General features: G+C 45.5%; 1 protein-coding gene across 1 annotated transcript in view; it reads right to left on the reverse strand.

Moving 5' to 3' along the window:
* The window catches only part of LOC147707025 (adhesion G protein-coupled receptor F5-like), a 579,327-nt gene that overhangs the window by 43,064 nt on the left and 515,260 nt on the right, over positions 1-21,003 (reverse strand). The gene's annotated exons all lie outside the window — the stretch shown is intronic.

Consider the following 21,003-nt stretch of genomic DNA (forward strand, 5'->3'; position numbering starts at 1 on the left):
TGCTAGCAGTGCGGCATGCCGGGACCACGCATCATCGCAGGCACCACAGAAGTTTGTTGCTTCAGGTGCCACTAACTCAGTGCACCACTTATCATTGCTGGCTGCACACACGCTGAATTGCCAATACTGTGCAGCTATCCTTTTAGTATCCTTCCTTCAAGAACTTGTTTTATATCAGTTATAGGTTTAGTACAATAACCAAATTCATCTTGCAAGTCAAAACGAACACTGAATGGCAGTCTACACTGGGGACAGCACAGCTCACAATTTGAACTATAATGTCCCTGAAACCTATATGTTTTGACACTGTATTGCATACATGTCTCATCTTATGTTCAAATCGCGATTACAGATGATGCAGTCCAGTAGGCAGCAGAGAATGCTCCTAGTGCGACCCGCACAGATCACGTATCATAGCTGGGTCCGCAGACGCTGAATGCTTCTGATGCCCCTACCTCAGTGCAGCACAACTCATGTACCCTTTATGATAGAATGTTTTGTGTATGATTTCAGATCTGCCGTCCCTACCTCTGTGCACCACAAGTCATGAACCCTTTACAATAGAATCTTTTGTGTTTTATTTCACATGTAGTGCTTCTACGTTTGTGCAGCAAAAGTCATAAACCATTTATGATGGAATATCTGTGTATGATTTGATGATTACTATTGTACTTGTTACCAACAGCAACAATTCCCGAAGGACTGGCTTTCACTCACCCCACAATCACCCAGCACAGACATCACTGGACATGTGACCCTGGTAATAAAATGGAGTTGAGCGCACGTGTCCGTACCCAGTTCAACTATCTGTGTCTGTGTATTCATTATGTTTGTAAAATGCTGCCCCTGGGCCCTACCACATTACATTGTGCTGTACACAATGTATGCAACCATCTTACCTCTGGCAGTAGGAAAAACTTCAGTTATGTATTTCTCTCGCTCATTCTACAAGTACGAACGTAGAAACTGGATCATTAGAGTACTGCAAGCAAAGTGTATAGTAAATTTATAAGTGCCTGCGATTGCCGGAGTTTTTTTTTTGTAGCATATTTATATCGCGCAAACTCGACCCAAAAGTATTTGAGGGTTTTACATGAGCACCGTATTTACATTACACTTTCAGGCACGCTGAGATAACATGATTTGCCTACAATAACAGGATGTGGACACAACTCCGAGGCTCGAACACTGATTTCCAGCACCAAGTTCGACAGTGTACCTGACTGACCACATAAGTATATATGTTGGCGCAGCCTAACTCTGACCACGAGCCTCATTCTAATTAGCTGCCCTTCATGTGCCAGAAACTGTAACCTGAACTTTTCATAACCCTGTATTGCTACAGCCACAACACTCCACTGGATATGCAATGAACATTCATATCCACAGAAATGAGTGATGTCCACCATCTGTTATGTGTGGAACTATGAATGAATATAGGGTCAGTGATATCCAGAACCTTCCATGTTGGCCATGTTGTGGGACTTCACTGACATAATGACACATTTACGTTTAAGACCCGGGTGATGGCAGCACTACAACACAGACACCAGAATCAGTTGATTTCTCATATAGCTCATGACAGAGCCACGCCCATAGCTCCGGAGTCATTCTTCACAGCCTCACGTAGCACAGGCATACGTCAGGCCAGCCCACTCAGCTTACGCATACAGGAAAAGACAATAACGCTACATGGCCCAGATTTTCATTGTAGTGATCTGCTGGTCACAGGTCTAGTTGTCAGAACTGCACAGACACTCTCTCATGGCTAGTATACACCCATACCACACCCATCCAGCACAGGCGTCACAAGACACGTGACGCTACCAATAAAAAAGATTGCATGCACATGCTCTACGCCATTTTAGTGTTGCTACCATCACATTTGCTGTGATGGCCCATCCTGGTGGTCCGGACACATCATGTAGGCCCGAATCATCAAACAGGGTGGCCCACCACCCCTTGCGTGCCCTCTTTGGTCACTGAGTTAGTGGTACAGGAAGGACTGAGTGGGTGAGCAACCTGCGATGATGATAGGTGTACGAGTATGTCCTTTGCCATAGTGATATCAATACGCAGCACCAAATGTGAGCCTTTTTGGTGGCAGAGTGGGACTGCATGGTGTAGAAGGTGCCCTGCCCGCAAAAAGGTGAGCAATGAGGCCTGGGTGTGCATCGGAAGGAGTAGATGGGGAGCAGTAGACGATTTAGGCGTACGCAGTCCTATTTACCCTGTCTTATTGCATTTTTTTCCAATAGCAGGACAGTTTTTATAGTCGGCAAAATATCTGTCACTCCCACATGTGTAGCAAAGTAGATGAGTATATTTTTTTTATACTATGTACTCTTAAATTTATCATCTTATTTTGACAACCTTTCCTTTCTCAGTTGTTTTAGGACTCGTGCCTTTGTTTCAGTAGCGCAAGACATTTTGTAAGTGAAAAAACAGGGATATGAACCTAACCTAGGAATTGCACACCTTGTGCATGTGCATTTCCTTTCGCGCTACCCCATTGGCATTTGCGTGTGACTTATTCTAAAAGACTGCACGTAATTGGTCAGAGGCGGGCGCATTGCTCCCCCCATGGCCTATTAGTGTCTATTACGCGCTTGCTGCGTGTAATAGACATGGGGTTTCAATTATTGTGCCCAGACGCGGGCTTAATAATTGAAACCACATGTGTGGCTACGCACCACTTGTTTTCTATAACCGGATGGAAAACAATGCTACTTCTAGTGATTGTTGATAAATCGAAGCCCATTAAAATAGTTCGAACTGTGCAGATAGTTGTATTTTAATGGGGGGTGTAAGAGGGCGGTGTTATTATAGTCCAGATTAAGATAGTGGCAATTACCAGTCGAAATATCTTCCTTCATGGTATTCCTGTTAAAGAATCTGTTTCATACATAATGGTTTCTGCAATATCACTTTAATTTCAACTCTTCCATAGAACAAGCATTTGCAGTGCAATAGTTCTCGCATTATTAAAGATTGAGCTATTGGTGTTGCATTATTTAGCAATGCCAATAGCTCAAACTTTAATAATGCAAGATCTATTGCATTGCAAATGCTTGTTTTTAAGGAGGTAGCATGTGTTGCGAACATCAACGCATGCAGACACGAGCATTACATTTGTGTCACAGCTCGTGGCTTCCTCGCGTCGCTTTCGGAATGTTATGTTTTAAATATGAGAAGGTTGAGAAGTAGAAATTAACGAAGGTTCAGTCATTCTTCCTTTATACTTACTGCATACAAGACGTGTTCTGAGGATCAATTCACATCAAGAGAATTACTGTCTCTGTCTTTTTATTCCTGCATACAGGACTTTCCTAGAATTACTAATTCTTTACTATCTTTCAGATGTGGAGATCCAGGGTGCACTGTGTCCCGGCACGTGGTGGGAGACACACCGGTGACAGAAAGGTGAGCTGCGAATATTCTTTTCAGAGTCACTCTCTCAGTCTCTCTCTTCTTCTCTCCTTTGATGAACAAATGACGCACAATCTTATCTTGCTTTTTATCTAACAGGCTGTGTTTCACAAATTGGCGTTCCCCCCCAACACCATCACAGCTCAACGTCTGTGGAACCTGCGATGATGCGTGGCCATCCAAAAAATGCCTGAGAAGGTTGCTTCAGCACGAGGTGGACCCTCTTTCAAACACGTTGGTGGCACAAGGTGAGCAGAGAAGCTTCTTTCCGCAGCAGGGAGGAGTCACCTCTGGGCGGTGAGAGTGTATAGTGTGCAGCAGCCTGAGTGTGTAGGAACGGGCAATCACCTCCGGGCAGTGGGAGTGGATAGGGTGCAGCAGTCTGGGTACGAAAGAACGGGCACTCACCTCCGGGCACTGGGAGTAGATGGGGTGCAACAGTCTGGGTGCGCACTAATGGAAAGTCACCTCTGGGCAGTGGGAGTGGATATGGTACAGCACCCTTGGAGCAAAATAGCGCACAAACACCTCCTTGCAGTGGGAGTTGATGGAATACAGCAGCCTGGGTGCACAGAGGCGTAACACAGGAATATGCGTGTGCCGTTGTATATACTCTGCAATTACTAATTCTATACTATCTTTCAGATCACTAAACTTGAGGGTGCACTATGACTCGGCACGTGGTTGGACACACACCGGTGGCAGAAAGTTGAGCTACGAAGATTTTCTCCGGTGTGAACACTCACTCTCCTGCTCCATCTCTTTTTTTCTCTCTCTCACAGTTTCTCTCTTTCTCTGTCTCTTCCTCTCTCTGTCTCATTCTTTCTTTCTCTCTCTTCCTCTCTCTCACTCTTTCTCACTCTCTCTTCCTCTCTCTCATACTGTTTCTCTTTCTCTTTTCAAGTTGTGAACCCTGCTGTCCGCAGTGCAGATTGATAAATCAAGGCTGAATTCAAAGCTGTCCGGAGTATAAATCCAAAGAAGAATTCAAGCTGTGAGCTCTCCTGCCTGTAGTGTTTTCATCAGGTAAGCAGAGCAGCCTAGGTGCACAGGGCCTCCAATTGAACGTGATGCGGCAAGAGGAGTAAGGTGCATCAGCGTCACTGTGCAGGTACAAACAAACGATCTTGCCATGCATAATGATGTGATCTCTCACCTCATTCAGTCTTATCTCTGTTTCATTTTAAATACCTGCTGGACCATACAGTAGACCCGAGCCAGTGGGCAGTGCTGCCCTACAGACACCTCTTCAGCGCGGTGCTGCGAGAGGGGTGGGATGCATCTGGCACGTGCGAATAAGCAATATTTCCAAGTTTTATGTTGTGATCTCTGACCTCATTCAGAAACATCGTTCTAATTTTAAGGACCTACTGGACCGTACTATAGACCTGAGACAGCAGGCAGTGCTGCCTTTCAGACACGTGTCCCTGGCTTTTAGGACACTGTAGTTAGCTCCTTACTGAGTGTACATGCACACAGGCTCCTGCCACTGCATTACAAGCGAGCATTAAGCATCTAGCATGCGCTCTATTCCTTTTTATGTAAACTTTACCTTAATATAGTATTATTTAACCTTGTATAGTCTTGTGCACTCCAACTCCTTTTGAACCACAATTACCACTAACGGTTAATCGTACTTCAAAAATGGAGGATGCACTCAACTCCTTTTTTCTATCAAGCTTAGATAAGCCATAATTTACCTCCAGAAGTTTCCACCTTTAAAATATTTCTCCCTCTAAAGAAATGTATTGATTGGCTGAAAGGGACGGTGCCGGAACTCTCTCCTGCAATGATGCCCTGAGAATTCTACCACCTTCCATGGCAGTATCAAGACACCGTTCGATTTTGGAGACCTGCTCTTCCATACACATGTACCCCAGACTTGGAGCTTGCAACAACATGTCGTGGGACACACCAGTGGTGTCAGGTGAGCTGTGAAACCTCAGTGTGGAAGACCTACAATTGAGCACATTGCGGGGGAAGGGACTGGGGTGCAGAACTCTGGGTGCACATGTGAATATACACGATTTTCCAGTAACTAATAATGTAGGACTACATTATCAAAGAACAACGATAACAATATCACCACTTTACCGACAGGACACTGCTGATAAAGTGACAATAAGGGGTTGATAATATGCCCTTGGGAATTCCCATAGAATCCCAGGTTCACACGAAAACCTGTGCTTCTAAGGAAATTCACAACAGCATATTATGAACCCCTTATCGCAGCTTTAGCGGCGGTTTCCAGCCGCTAAAACGGAGATAATGTTATCTCCCTTCCTTAATAATATGGCCCTCAATCCCTGGCTTCATGTATTTAATTTTAAGAACTTCTTAAACCACACTCTATCTCGCAGATCCCTGCGTCCTAGACAAACGGGTGACGGAGGGTAAACACTAAGGGATGAGTGCAATAGGCTGACGCTCTATCTCCTCCTGCCTCTTTTCTTTTAACTCTCCCTCCCCTTCTCATTTCCATCCACTGCCCCTCCCTTCCATTTTCACTATGGTTGTTTCATTCGAACTACCTTTCTTTAACTCTTCCACATAGAACACAAACTTATGTTTCATTTTTGTCTTGCAGGTTACCTACACTGCTTCCACTGGAGTCCAACCCACATTTTTTTATTATACTGTTCTGTTAAAGTTATATTTCTATTTATTTCTGTTTTAATAAAGGTTACTTTAAAAAAATAACTGAGTGTATAGGTCTTCTTTTTCTGACAACACTTGACAATTATTTATTGTGATAATCATCTGTTTATAGAAGATTTTAAATTCAATACTATTTAGCATTACAGTGCACCTACAAAAAATAATGTAACTAACTGTTAGGCACAAGAGTTCTATGAGTGTATCATTTTATAACACTATAAATACTGCCTGTGTGATTACAGAACAAATAAGGCACTGCCTAGCACCACCGAGACTTCGGGGACTGCCGAGGCCCACCCTGTATATTTAAATAAAGATCCTGAGTATGATGATCCCCGGACTTAAGTTGGCCTCAAACTCCTCGAACAATTAGTAAACAATACCCTGGAAGGTGGCGCTCTCCTAGATATGCAAAACGTCTCTGTACCCTTTATGACTGGAAGTGTAATACCCAGGCTGACTCTTTACCAGCTGTTCTACCTTTTCAGAGGTGCTGGCTGTAGGGAATTTGTCATATATTTCCCAGGGGCCTCTATATGACAGAGGGGAAAGCAAACAGAGATGACTGAGCCCTGTGTACATTAGGAGCAAAAGGAGTACACAACTCTTCGAATTAACCTCAAGAGAGGGCGCGAGCAGCAGCCACAGGCGTTACAAAACCCCATGTACAATTTGCCTACTCTGTACTCATCAGTGGGCAATTCTTTATTGATCCCAGTAAAACACTGCTGTTTCATGTTTTGTGAAACGCTTCACAGTGTGGGCTTCACTAAATACTTCATGGCTATTTAAGTGGGAGACGGGATTGTCGACATTCCTTAACTTAAAGACTCCTAATTTTACTATTAAAAAAATTATTACCTACTAAGCATGGGTGAATTTTGCCAATTCGCAATCCGCGAATTTGCGGATTTGGGAATTCGCAATCCGCAAAATTCGCGAATTCGCGCAAAATTGCGGATTTTTTTATTTTTGCGTGTTTGCGGATGTTCGCGAGGCGCTTTGTGTGTTCGTGGGTGTTCGCGAGGCACTTTGCGTTTTCGCTGGGGTTTTTTTTTGCTGGTAAATCAGTGCCACCCTCTCGTTTTTTCTGCCCATCTGCCCTCTGAACCACTCATTTCTGTGCCCTTCTGCCCTCTGCCCCACTCATTTTTTGTCCCCTTCTGCCCTCTGTCCCACTTTTGTGCCCTTCTGCCCTCAGCCCACATAGAATAGCGCCGGCAAGCTGCCAGCGCCATTCTAAAATAGCTAGAAATAGCTTCAACAGGAAGCACTAATAGATAAAAGTAAAGCAGGTGCTCCAGTTGAAGGTCAAATTAAGTTACACAATCATTAATCACCACAAGTTTGGGGTGATTAATGATTGTGTAACTGAATTTGAGCAGCACCTGCTTTACTTTATCTATTAGAGCTTCCTGTTGAAGCTGACTTTTGTAACTATTTTAGAATGGCTCTGGCAGCTTGCCGGCGCCATTCTAAAAGAGTTACAAAAGTAAGTTTGAACTTTTGACTCAATCCATGCCGCTCGCGGATTTTGCAGGAAATTCGCGAATCTCGCGGATTGGAAATTTCCCAAAATCCGCAAAATCCGCGAGCGGAATGGATTTTCCGCCCATGCTTATTACCTACCACAAATTTTTATTCTCCCTGGGGACCCCATCCCCCGGGGCCTATATACAACATTGGGGACCGTGGAGGGAGCCCCAATGTCCCCACGGTCCCAGCCGGCTCCCTGCATCCTTTGGAAGCCGCCATTGCTTTTCCACACGGGTAGCTGCTAACATGCAGCTCCCTGTGGGGAAAAGCAAACTGCTTTGCATTTTGAAAGAGATAGCAGGTTTGCCTGCTCTCTCTTTCAAAATCTAAACCAAGTTTGCTATGGCAGGGCGGGAGCCTCGGCTCCCACCCTGCCATAGCAAACAGAAGTGTCCCGAGGCAGGGCACCTGGAGACACTGCAGGAGCAGCCCCTGGGGGGTGGCGGTCCCCAGGGCCATCGACAGCTCCGGGAGGGAGTCCACGCGGCCCCCCTCCCACAATATAAAAAGCCCTGGGGTGGTGATCCCCGGGGCTTGGGGGGGCCATTGAGCTCCCCCACCCATTTTTTTTAAAGCCCCAGGGAGTTGTGGTCCCTCTGGAGGATCCGTACACCCTCCCGACCACAAGCTTTATTCTAATTGGCTTTCAACACTACAAACCAGGAAGTGTTGGCAGCCATCTTGTGACTCCATAGAACCGAGTCACAAGAAAACAGAAAAACAAACGCAAAAAACAAGAAAAGGGGGCAGGGTAGAAACACCCTGACCCCCTAGGCCTGCTCAGGGGGTCCCACAAAAACCCCCAGGGCCACAAAAAAGCATTTTTTTTTAAATCGTTGAGATTCACACAGCCAGCGCAAATTTCAGCCAAAATATTTTAAAAAACGAAGTGCGGACTAACGTACTTCGTTATTATTTAGCCCCCGGGTGGGCCAAGTCCCGGGGGCATGCCACATTGACATTGCGGGGCTTGTTATTTGCAATGTGTGGGTGGGCCTCCAAGGGCCCCTAAACCCCAGGGACCACCACCACAGGGGCTTCATTAAAAAAAAAAAACCTTTGTGGGGGTCTCGAGCCCCGGGGGCCGCCACCTGTCCAGGGCACTAAGTATGTTAATTGGGGGATCCATAACGGACCCCCGAACCACCACCTCCCCGGGGCTATGCACACATTGGGAGTGGGGCCTGCACGGCCCCATCCTGGAGCCTCCTCCAGGAGCCCTTGATGGCCCTGGGGACCGCCACCTCCCAGGGCCAGCTTCTGCAGTGTCCACCCCCAGGGCACTGCTGTTTGCAATGACAGGGCAGGAGCTGTGTGGCTCCCACCCTGTCATTGCAAACTGCTTTGCTTCATTGAAGCGAGAGCAGGGAAACCTGCTCTCACTTCAATGAAGCAACGCAGAATTGCTTTTCCACAAGGGGAGTTGCATGTTAGCAGCTCCCCATGTAGAAAAGCAATGCCGGCTCCCCCAGGAGGCGAGGAGCCGGCAGGGACCGTGGGGGCATTGGGGCTCCCCCCACAGTCCCCACAGGAGAAGGCCGGCCCCAGGGGATGGGGTCCCCGGGGATAGAAGTGGCCCAGGAGGGAGGCCAAGCGGCCCCCTGCCCAAAATGATTATTTGTTTTTAAAAAACAAAATAAGTAAATAAAGGGCGGCCCCGGGTGATGGGGTCCCGGGGGCAAATAGAGGCCTCAGGAGGGGGGCTATGCAGCCCCCTCCATAAAAAAATTATTGTTGCCATGCCCGAAGGGATGAGGTCCCGGGGCCAGAATTGGCCACGGAAGGGGGTCCCTCCCAGCCCTCTTCCTGGTCATTTTTTATTTTAAATGGGTCAGGCCCTGGGGGATGGGGTCCCCAGGGCCCAAAAAAAAGGAAAAAGAAGGGGGGCAACACAGCCCCCTTCTAAAAAAACAAAAAAAAACTGCGATCGTACCAGAGCCCCCCCCCCCCCCAGCAACACTCTGCAAACATGCCCTGTGGTGCGTTTTAAATTGGGGAATTAATTCCCTTTCAATACTGGGGGTCCCTGGGGGCCAACTAGCCCACCAGGTACCTCCAGTACCATCCTGGAGCCTCCTCCAGGAGCCCTTGATGGCCCTGGGGACCACCACCTCCCAGGGCCAGCTTCTGCAGTGTCCACCCCCAGGGCACTGCTGTTTGCAATGACAGGGCAGGAGCTGTGTGGCTCCCACCCTGTCATTGCAAACTGCTTTGCTTCATTGAAGCGAGAGCAGGGAAACCTGCTCTCACTTCAATGAAGCAACGCAGAATTGCTTTTCCACAAGGGGAGTTGCATGTTAGCAGCTCCCCATGTAGAAAAGCAATGCCGGCTCCCCCAGGAGGCGAGGAGCCGGCAGGGACCGTGGGGGCATTGGGGCTCACCCCACAGTCCCTACAGGAGAAGGCCGGCCCCAGGGGATGGGGTCCCCGGGGCTAGAAGTGGCCCAGGAGGGAGGCCACGCGGCCCCCTGCCCAAAATGATTATTGTTTTTTAAAAAACAAAATAAGTAAATAAAGGCCGGCCCCGGGTGATGGGGTCCCGGGGGCAAATAGAGGCCTCAGGAGTGGGGCTATGCAGCCCCCTCCATAAAAAAATTATTGTTGCCATGCCCGAAGGGATGAGGTCCCGGGGCCAGAATTGGCCACGGAAGGGGATCCCTCCCAGCCCTCTTCCTGGTCATTTTTTATTTTAAATGGGTCAGGCCCTGGGGGATGGGGTCCCCAGGGCCCAAAAAAAAGGAAAAAGAAGGGGGGCAACACAGCCTCCTTCTAAAAAAACAAAAAAAAACTGCGATCGTACCAGAGGCCCCCCCCCAGCAACACTCTGCAAACATGCCCTGTGGTGCGTTTTAAATTGGGGAATTAATTCCCTTTCAATACTGGGGGTCCCTGGGGGCCAACTAGCCCACCAGGTACCTCCAGTAAGCACCACAAGGCTACGTTGCAGAGAGGTGGTCCAGACCATGCCCCTTTTTATACTTCTCTGCAACGCAGCTCTGTGCTGCTTACTAGAAGTACCTGGTGGGCTAGTTGGACCCCGGGGACCCTCAGGATTCAAGGGGACTTAATCCCCCAACTTACAACGCACCAGGGGGACGCGTTTGCAGAGTGTTGGAGAAAGGGGGCATGGCCTTTGTCTACCTTTCACCAATCCGACTGCGTGGGGCTTACTGGAGGTAGAAGGTAGGCTAGTTGGCCCCTAAAGGACCCCCAGCAGTGAAGGGGACTTCAATCCCCATCCAAGAGCGTGCCAGGGAGTGCATTTGTCGAGTAATGGGCAAAGTGGGCATGGCCTGCTACATGCACTTACCAATACTGCTGTGTGGGACTGACTGGAGGTAATAGTTTGAGAAGTTAGCCCGCAAGGATGTCCTCGGGGGCCAACTACCCCTCTTGTTACCTCTAGTAAGTCCCACACAGTGGGATTACTAAGACATCTTTGGAGGCCATTGCCCCCTTTCTCTACCACTCTTCAAACGTGCCTCGTGTCAGACTACGGAATGGAAGATGAAGTCCAATTTAGTCCTTATGAAGTTTGGAGGCCAAGAATCCCTCCTGGTACCTCCTGTAAGTGTTATGCAGCTGAATTCCTGAGCGTTGGTTGCATGCCCAGCACTTCTTTCTCCACCACTCTGCAATCATGACTACTAGTAAAGTAGCATATTTCTACACCTCTAAAAACCCTCCTTTTCACGTAAATTTCTCTACCCTCACCTGTCTCCCCAGTCACACTCAGCGCTACGAGGCCTCCGGGTAGTCTGCGCTTAACAAAACCCAATTAATAATAATAATAATAATAACCTCTGACTTAGAAGCCATTTTAATCCCCCTGCCCTATTATGTACTAGGGCCTTACAAAGGAGGTCATGCTAATCACAGGGGTACTCCAACGCATAGTGTTCCCTAGTATATGTGGATGTTTTCATTGTAATCTAAGTGTCTTTTAGCATGGCACGGGTTCTAGGCCTGGTTAGTCAGAGTCAGTAACCAACAGTACCCGTCTGAAAAAGTTGTGGGCACAGGATGATTTTGCATCAAGGCCTCATCCTGCTCCTCTGTTAGTTCTTTCTGCACATGTCTTTCTTCTTCCTGCAATTTTCGTTGTCTTTCTGGACTTCTGTTGCTTCTATCTGCATTTATTTTGCTTCTTTCTGTGCGTTTTTTCTTCTTTCTTCACATGTCCTACCTTTGTAGGCATAGTTAGAAAGTAGCATTTAAAAAACCTTAGAAATGCACTTAAGAAACCATAGGTTTCAGGCATGTTATAGTTAGAAATTAGCATTTAAAGAACATTTAAAATTTACTGTAAAAACCATAGGTTTCAGACACGTTATAGTTAGAAATTAGAATTTAAAAAACCTTTGAAATTCACTGAAAAAACCAAAGGTTTCAGGCACGTTATTATTAGAAATTAGCATTTAAAAAAACTTTAAAAATTCACTGAAAAAAACATAGGTTTCAGTGATGTAAATTGAGATGTTATCAGTGATGTCATCAGTGATGTCAATGACCATGTCATGAGTGATGTAATATGTGACGTCATCAGCTGTGCATTGCGGGGGCGCAAGTTATAGTTAGCTGAACTAACTATAACAGGGGAATTTCTATGGTTTTGTACGAGTGAAATATCCAACAAACTATAACACCCATGAAACCTATGTTTTTTTCAGTGAATTTCTAAGGTTTTGTAAATGCTAATTTCTAACTATAATGTGACTGAAACCTTTGTTTTCTTTAGTGAATTTCAAAGGTTTTTTAAATGCTAATTTCTAACTATAACAAGCCTAAAACCTATGGTTTTTTCAGTGAACATATATAGCTATATATATATATATGTATATATTCTCCACCAAAGCAGTCCGGTAACGGAGGACGCACTCTTGCACAGCTGGTGCATGCGGCGGGGATAGACTATCCGCGAATTTTATCCACCATCAACATACAATACGCTGCACTCTCCAATATTCGGTCTGTAGATTAAGATTTATTTCAAGGAAATTGCCAGCTCCCACTGTGGTGGTCGAATCTGGGGAAGTGCAGCGTGTTCTATGTTGTTGTTGGATATATATAAATATGGTGGTAGGGTATGTTCCTTTGCTTAATGTGTGTATACCCTCGGCTTTTACATAGGAACCGATTTACGGTGGCATAATATTTGTGCGAGTGTAATGGGAGAGAATATATACTCCAAGATGGCACTGGTGTTTCTGCCGAGGGGTTAGTCCCTTGTCTGTTTTTACCAGAGTTGAGTAACTTTATTAACAGCTCATGTGTATAGTGTCATTGACACTGATGAAGGCTAAACGCCGAAACGCGTTTGTTGTGTGGTTCCTGAATTCAAAGAAACTGTTGGACCTGACCCTCTGGAGTGCTGTATTTTCTGCGTAAAGCGAGAGAATTTGAGCGTTGTTTTGCGGTGTTCCACAAGCCGCCAACAGCACCCGCCCGTGAGTGCACAAGGTATTTGTGTGGGGAACGAGCGGTTTGATTTCCGTGTGCACCACCGCAGCTGTTTGGGTGCCGAGCGAAGCTGGAGGACTGAAGCGAAGCACCGCACTGTTTGAAGTTCGGGCTGGTTTCCGACGCACACGTCTGCCGGTGAGCCCCTCTCTTTGTATTTACAATATCAAGCAGCTGTGCATTGCGGCAGGGCGTCTTGGAGGGAGCAGCGTCCACAGAGGAGGAACTGACAATCTGACATTAAGAGCTCTATTTTACACATGAGCATGTTTTCTGAAACTGAACATCGCGCTGCGGCGAAGGATATGTTCAAACGTCATGAAAACCTGCCAGAATTGACAGTGAAAGCAGCGGAGCCACAGAGCAGCAAATTGACAGACAAAATGTTCAAACTTGAGAGACTTTACGAACGTGAAGTTCGAAAGTGGTGGAAGGCAACAAGTCTGACAAGCTATATTGAAGAACATCGGGTGCCACGAGGCTTGAGGGTATATACTGTGCCGTCTTACAAGCACCCTGACCCCCGACTTCTTACAGACTGGGCAGAGCATACAGCCCTTTACTGCGAGGGAACATTAAAGATTCTCATGAAGTACGCCTGGATTGACAGGGAGAAGGCTTTAGCGGAGAATAAAATCTTGGAGGAAGAGCTGGATAAGGAGGAAGAAACGGACAAAGTGTTAGAACTTAAGGGGCTGATGAAATCCCTTCTAACCATGTATGAACAAAAAATAAAAGCCAGGAAGCAGGAGAAATATAATTGCGACGAAAATGATTATCAGCAGGGTCGCGTGCTGACTTTTGCGAAGAAGTTCGACGCTCCTAGGAAGGCACTCCGCCAGAACACGCAAATAGCAACAGACCCTGATGCAGTAACCTCTGAATCAGAGGTGACGGAGAATGAACCCAGTGACGACCAACTAGACCCCAAGAGCACCCAAAGGGGTAGGGGCAATGTGATACCTTTTCACGACGAGTTCAAAATAATAAGGCAGTCGTGGTTACGAGGGGGGAAAAACAAACCACCAGAAGCCACAACAGGATGACCAGATGAGCAGGGGGTGGCAGCAAGAGGAAGAGGAAGAGCAAAGGCCTCGAGCTGGGCCAGCAGCAACAAGAAGAAATAACCAACCACGAGCAAGGAGATGTGACCAATTTGACCATGGTCAATCTCACTAAAAGGTTATTGACGGACTCAGAAATGGAACTCTTTAGCCTTGGCCTCATATTTTGCCCCAGTAATAGTCTGGAATATACCCAGACACAAATTAAGCTCTTTCGTTTCACGCGGAAGCTGAAACTTCATAAACACTTCAAGCTGAGACCACACATCAGAGATCCGATAAGAAAAGGAGCCAGATTGACAGCAACGGACATGTTAAGCAGCAGGGATTTATCTGGTCTGGAGGCCCTTGAGGATTTAAGATTGGAGCAAGACTCAAATCCAGATGCTATGGACATGGCTCAGCGAGCAATACTGCAAGGAGTGGACCAAGAGAGGGACGAAAGCCACTTTAAACCGGTTTCTGTCTTCATCCCGCAAACACCCTGGGATGCGATAGATGTTTTTACTGAGGCAATGACTAACGACTTGCTGAGGTACAGAAAGGCTACATAACCGATGCCCAAAGAATGGCACTGCATGATCTGATAAACGACAGTACCATCATAGTAAAACCCTCCGACAAAGGGGGAAACTTAGTCCTTCCCAGTAGAGAGTATTATAGACAAGAAGCAATCAGACAGTTATCGGATGAAAACTACTATATGATGAGCAATAATGAAGCATACCAGCAAAGTATCAAAGAGTATGACACCTTAATCCATAAATGGTATGATCTATCTATGCTGGGCAGGGATGAGCATCTTTTCCTGTGAAGCGACAATCCAATGACTCCCACCTTTTATCATCTTCCCAAACTGCATAAAAACAGTGTACATCCACCTGGTCGACCAATTGGTTCTTCCATCAACAGCCTCACTAAGCATGGGCGAATTTTGCGAATCTCGCGTTTGCGAATTTTGCGGATTTGCGAACTCGCAATCCGCAAAATCCGCGAATTCTCGCGAATTTGCGGATTTTTTTTTTGTGTTTGCACGGGTTTCTGCCAGTTGGCGAGGGTTTTGTGCAATTTCGCAAATTGCGAACTTACCTGTCGGGTCGCAAGTTTCGCGAACTTGTTGTTTCTACGTGTCCAGCCTGTTTGGGACACTCTTCTTCATCACTGCCACTCTCTGTCACCACTGCCACTCTCTGACTACTCATGCCACCCTCTGGCCCACCCATGCCACCCTCTGTTTCATCACAGCACCCTCTGGTTGTCCAGGCAGTGTACATTATTGTGGAAACGCAAGCACACCTTCCCTGCCTCAAGTGACCTGAATTAATTTGGGGCTGATTAATGTGTCACAGAATATTTTTTTAGCTGGCACCTGCTTCCTTAGTGCTTCCTGATTAGTGATCTTTTGCACTTGCTAAGTGCTTTCATTGTTGCAAAATTAGTTACAACACTTGCCCTGCCCCAACTGACAATAATGAATTAGGGGCTGATTAATGGATTTGAACTTCCAGCCTGGCTCCTGCTTGTCTCCCTTATCTGTAATTCAGGACCTTTGTGGCATATGTGTAACTATTCTGAGGTTCAGAGCAGGGTCACATAATAGTTGCAACTGGCAACTGAACTCTGGAGGGGCCCCTCAGGAAGCACTACAGGAAATGGCTTCTAATGATGAGCCTGAACTTTTGAACCTGGTAAGTAGTTTCAGTTTTGCTAAGATCGTATTTCTGCAATTTTGCACTTATTCGCAGGGCGCGAAGTTGTACTGGGAAGCCGCGAACTCACGCGAACCATGCGAGCAGTGCGAGCAAAATCCGCTGCTCGCGGATTTGCGGATTTTGCGGGAGATTCGCGAATCTCGCGGATTGCGAATTTACCGAAAATCCGCAAAATCCGCGAGCGAAACGGATTTTCCGCCCATGCTTAAGCCTCACTAAAAATATGTCCAGATTTGTGGAAAATGTCCTGTTCCCTTTTGTGGTCAATCTAGAGTCCTACATTCAGGATACTAAGGACTTCCTAAATAGGATCGAGGATATGATATGGGACTCTGATTACCTACTGATGGTGCTGGACATTACCAGTCTCTATACATGTATAGAACACCAACATGGTTTGAATGCGGTCCGGCACTATCTTGACCAACGACAAATGCGCTTCGCGCATCACAATATGATGATTCTGGAATTTGCAGAATTCTGCCTCACTAATAATATTTTTTTGTTTGAAGAACAACTGTTCAGACAGAGATCTGGGACGGCGATGGCCACCTGCTTTGCCTCCAGCTATGCGAACTTGTTCGTTGGCTGGTTGGAGGAGCAGGTGCCTAGGAGCTGCAAAGTGGGACAGGATAGTGGTATGGTTGTATGCTGGTACCGCTATATAGATGACCTATTCATTGTGTGACAAGGGGCAGTGAATACGGTGGAGGGATACATCGAGATCCTTAATAACAATGACTACAATCTGCACTTTTCAGGGTCCATCAGTCCAGTGGCGGTGGACTATTTGGACCTGAGGGTGTTCATTGATAGTGGCCGTATGCATACCGCACTTTTCAGAAAAGAAACTGCAGGTAATTTTATTATGTTTGCCAGCAGTAGTCATCCACCTCAGTTGGTCAGAAGCATACCCTATGAGGAACTACTAAGACTTCGTAGAAACAGCTCACCGGAGCAGGATTTCGAGGCAGCTGCCTCGGAATGCCTTGCACGATTTTGTCTTAGAGGGTATAATGAAAAGCTGCTACAAAGTACTCTTAAAAAGGTGAGAGGAGTACCGAGAGGAGAACTTCTGGGTAAAAAATCTTCCAATAGTTAACTCACCAAAAAAGAGGGGAAATTCAGGATGGTTACCCCATATTCCTCTGGGGCTAATCAGTTGAGAGCTATGTTGAGGAAGAACTGGCACATTCTCCTGACGGATAGTGTGCTGAAGGACGACTTACCACCGCACCCCTTGGTGACCTTTAGTAGAGCAAGGTCATTAAGGGACATGTTGGTGAGAAGCTATCTGGAGAGACCAGCCCCTAGGACTAACACCTTAAGGGAAATGAAGGGATTTTATTCCTGTGGCCGCTGTAAGGCCTGTGCAACTAGCAGAAGGGTCCTCACATACGATATACCCGATACAGGGAAATCCATGAAGTTACAAAAATTCATCACCTGTGGCACCTCCTATGTAGTTTACTGCTTGGTTTGCCCATGTGGCTTACGCTACATTGGGAGTACTATCAACCAATTAAAATTGAGAATACGCGAACACCTACGAGCTATCAATAAGGCAGATTCTGCATATCCGGTAGCTCGGCTTTTTGCGGAACTGCATGGGAAGGATAGGAGCAAGCTGCAGTATTTCGGATTGGACTCTGTACCATTAAACGCAAGGGGGGGGGACCAGCTCAGGCAGCTGCGCAGGCTAGAGTTGCGATATATTATAGATCTGTCGAACAAATATCCTAGAGGCTTAAACAGTAGTGAGGAGATGGCAGTCCACTTAGGGAAGTAAATAGGGAAAACTGTATGATACACTGTTTGAGAAGCTGTAATATGATTTTGATATGAGAAATAGTGATTCCTACATGTATTGTTTTATCCTTCACTGTATGAATTTAGATACAGGGATGAATGTAATCAATTAGATGAAGGAATTAATTAATCTTTTGAGGACATTTTAAGGTTAGCTGCACACTGTTGATGTAAAGAAATGAACTACAGGAATGATTTTCAGTTTTGCTGTGATTGATAAAGTTTACAACAATGTGGATAAATTGACGAGGGATATTAGCCGATCCATGGCTAGATGGTAGGGTATGTTCCTTTGCTTAATGTGTGTATACCCTCTGCTTTTACATAGGTACCGATTTACGGTGGCATAATATTTGTGCGAGTGTAATGGGAGAGAATATATAATCCAAGATGGCGCTGGTGTTTCTGCAGAGGGGTTAGTCCCTTGTCTGTTTTTACCAGAGTTGAGTAACTTTATTAACAGCTCATGTGTATAGTATCATTGACACTGACGAAGACTAAACGCCGAAACGCGTTTGTTGTGTGGTTCCTGAATTAAAAGAAACTGTTGGACCTGACCCTCTGGAGTGCTGTATTTTCTGTGTAAAGCGAGAGAATCTGAGCGTTATATATATATACATATAAAAACTGTTCCAATACAGTGTGCTCTCAGCAGAATCCACGACAATCCAAGTTCCAAGGGTGTTTATTTCATGAAAGCGCACTGTATTGGAACAGTTTTTTTGATTGATTTACCTGCGCGCTCAGCCGGTGTGTGCGCTACTTCCCTGTTAAAGGACTAGGTAAGACAAAGTTTTTTGTCTTGGCCACCTTTCTATGACAAACCCTTGGGGCTACAGATGTGCAATGAGATAATCCTTGTTGAGCAACTGGTTGCAAATTGTCATCTCAACATGAATTGTATGCCTGATGGTTGAAAATGGAAAAGTGTATGCTCAATATATCATGCCAGAGTTGGTTATGGCAGCAAGAACATGTTAAAGGCTATATCCTATAGGCCTGAGTGGTTCAGCCACAAACATTATGTTGGATGAGATAGGTCTGACCTATTATAACATTTTACAACAAAAGCACTTGGCTTGACTAATTTATTATGAAATATATGTTAATGTCAATAGGCTTTATGGGTATATTGTTATGATAGCCGTACAGAGGTATTTTCTTACATGATATCCAACAAGCTACGTTAGTAGACAGGGTTTAGGTTTTGCTTACTTGGGAGCAGAAGATCAGCAATGTGATACTCCTTGCTAAATTATCTTCGAAGGGCCGGAGATGTTCAATTTTATGCCAGGCTCTTGTAATAAGAACATCAATGAACACTCACGCTCACAAAAACACACACACGCAGCCCCTAAACACATATATAGATACATATTGGTATCTATAGAAAGATGTATATGGACTCATATATACATATAAATACATACATAAAATTATTTTCAAAGTCGAGCAATATTTAATACAATTAGGAACAGAAATATCTCTATGAATCTGTTATTATTCAATTGCTGATATATATTTTTTAAATTCTTAAAGGGAAAGGCAAATACCCTCTGAAACGTGCACTTTTTATCTCACAAACGTCTGTCAAATCAATTCTTATGCTAATGACAAATCATATGAAACATCCCTCAGAGGACCCCTGAGGATGAGCCATCTAAGTTGCAAAGAAATGTGATGATGAGACACCATTGTCCCAGAGAGATCCATTGGAGAAAATACAAGCTTTAACCAACGCAGACAACCTAAGTGATGGCAAAGTCTGGCACATGAGCAAATACATCTAGTGCAAACAACAGTGAATTCACAGCATGGACCAGTTGGGAAAGCCAACATGCTGAAGTGCTGGTGTTTGGAAGATAAAGCTTGTTCTTGTATAGAAGGCGTTGAAAACCCTGAAGGAAACATTGCTGCCCATAAAGCTGCAGTGCAAGCCAATGCTTACAAATTACTGTTGTCCTGATCTGAATCCCTGTGGTGGGTGGTGTAAGAATGCATAAGGATGTACACCTAAAACAGATCATGTGGCCGACTCCCTTAAAAGACTGTCAGTTAATATTGTGGTTTAGAGTCCCTAAGCCTAATCCTGCAATTATTGACCAAAGTATGTAATTATATTTCAAATTTGTTTTCCCTTTTCCTTAATATTGTTTCGATATTTTTTCTTCATCTTTTAGTTATCATAGTTTTGCTCTGTGTAGAATACTGCTCTTTGATGATATTGGAGGAGAGGAGATGTAGAGTGCCTGCTTACTACCACCTCATTGTTCTTTACATAAAGCACGTTCCAAATCTAGGTTGTGGTTATGTCGTTAGGATTCTACTTGGAGGCACTTGATGCTGGGAGCAGCGGCATGTGGCTGGAGTTTGTGCTGAACAAAGTACCTACCAAATGTCTGTCTGTGCCAACAACACTGAAAACAGGATTACAAATTACAGAATTCAGGAATAATAACAGGGCATGGTAGATTAATCACATGTCTTGCGGATCCTGAGTGTCCTGCAAGGAGTTTTGTTCTAATAATAGGGGGACCAAGGTGTTATCTGATGACATCAGTGATAGCAAGCTTAGAGCTGCTGCAGATCCCTCAGAATAAATGGGTGCATAGTCAACATTATCGTCATTTCACAAAGAGTGTGATTAATTTGGAAACAAGTGTTGAAGTAAACACATTATGCTCAATGCATCACATAAAAGATTAAAGGCTTGGTAGCACATCACATTGAGGAAATATAAAATTCTATGGTCATGTTGTGTTCCCTAGCGCGTACCCCACCGACTCCATGTACCAGCTTAAAGTGCATGTAACTTCCCTCCTGTGCCAGCTATGAAGACGCAAATACATTTGCGTCCAACGTTAACTTGTCCTCTTTCTGACCCACCCTGAATGGGTTAAATAGTCCGTTCCTAAGTATGCTATGCCAACGTCTTTTTGTAGTGTACTTTACATGTTTTCCTGCTCTGGCAGAGTAGGCCCTGAATTTCTGCCATCGAGCCTCTTTTTCTGGCTTCTGACTATGACAGCCTCAGCCCAGGCTGCCTCTGTACCCGTGAACTCTGACTTACTTCCAGCGCGGCCCCTCGCGCTCAGCTCAGCCTGCTTTCTGCCAAGACTGACTATAACCTTTGAGTTATCTGTTCCGCTCCTCGAAAATACATTCCTGCCTACTAGTTTCAGTAAACATCCTCCCCAGCTGCAGAGCCAAAGGGCCGACCCGTCTCAGTGCAAGTAATTCATAGCCTCTGTTACCATGTTTCCATGGAAGGCCCCGTGCCCCCACGCTTCTCATGCAGACACTTAGGCGCTTATACACGCATCCACAGTTAGCAT

This window comes from Lissotriton vulgaris, chromosome 6 (genome assembly GCF_964263255.1).
Source record: "Lissotriton vulgaris chromosome 6, aLisVul1.2, whole genome shotgun sequence".
NCBI classification, from domain to species: domain Eukaryota; kingdom Metazoa; phylum Chordata; class Amphibia; order Caudata; family Salamandridae; genus Lissotriton; species Lissotriton vulgaris.